Source organism: Biomphalaria glabrata, chromosome 11, assembly GCF_947242115.1.
Source record: "Biomphalaria glabrata chromosome 11, xgBioGlab47.1, whole genome shotgun sequence".
Lineage (NCBI taxonomy): Eukaryota > Metazoa > Mollusca > Gastropoda > Planorbidae > Biomphalaria > Biomphalaria glabrata.
In genome coordinates, this window is record NC_074721.1 from 41,573,241 (window position 1) to 41,573,815 (window position 575).

Sequence of the window (575 nt, forward strand, 5' to 3'; positions counted from 1 at the left end):
TGAGGTTAATTGGCTAAGTTATAGCAATATATATATATATATCGAAAACGGCTCTAACGATTTTCTTTAAAATTTAAAGGTATATGTAATATGTAAATAAATGGGAAAAAGAAATCTCAACCTATTGGCCACAAGGGGAAAACTCGAGGTCGACTTTATATCGATTTGAAAATGTTTCACTATCGAAAATTAATTTTGGCTAGAATGTGGGACCATTTTCCATATGACGTCAAAGGGGAAAAAAAAGTTTACGTCACGACGTCACTAGCCTTACCTCAGTATACTAAAGCATTTCTTTTAAAACATGAACAAGTTTTGATGAATCAATGGACCTAATTGAACATTACCGCACCCGCATATTGTAGATTGATTTATTATCTTTTTAAAAAGATGATGATTATATCCTACGCGTATTCTGTATGGGTACTTTCTTTTCTAATCGCCATGTACATTGAAATTTAGAACAAATTATTCATGCGAGCCTCGGTCACCTAGTGCTCTCCCTTACGTGGCTATTACGAGTTTCTAAATATAGATGTCTAAACCAAATTTTTTTTTTTTTAAACCCTTTAGCT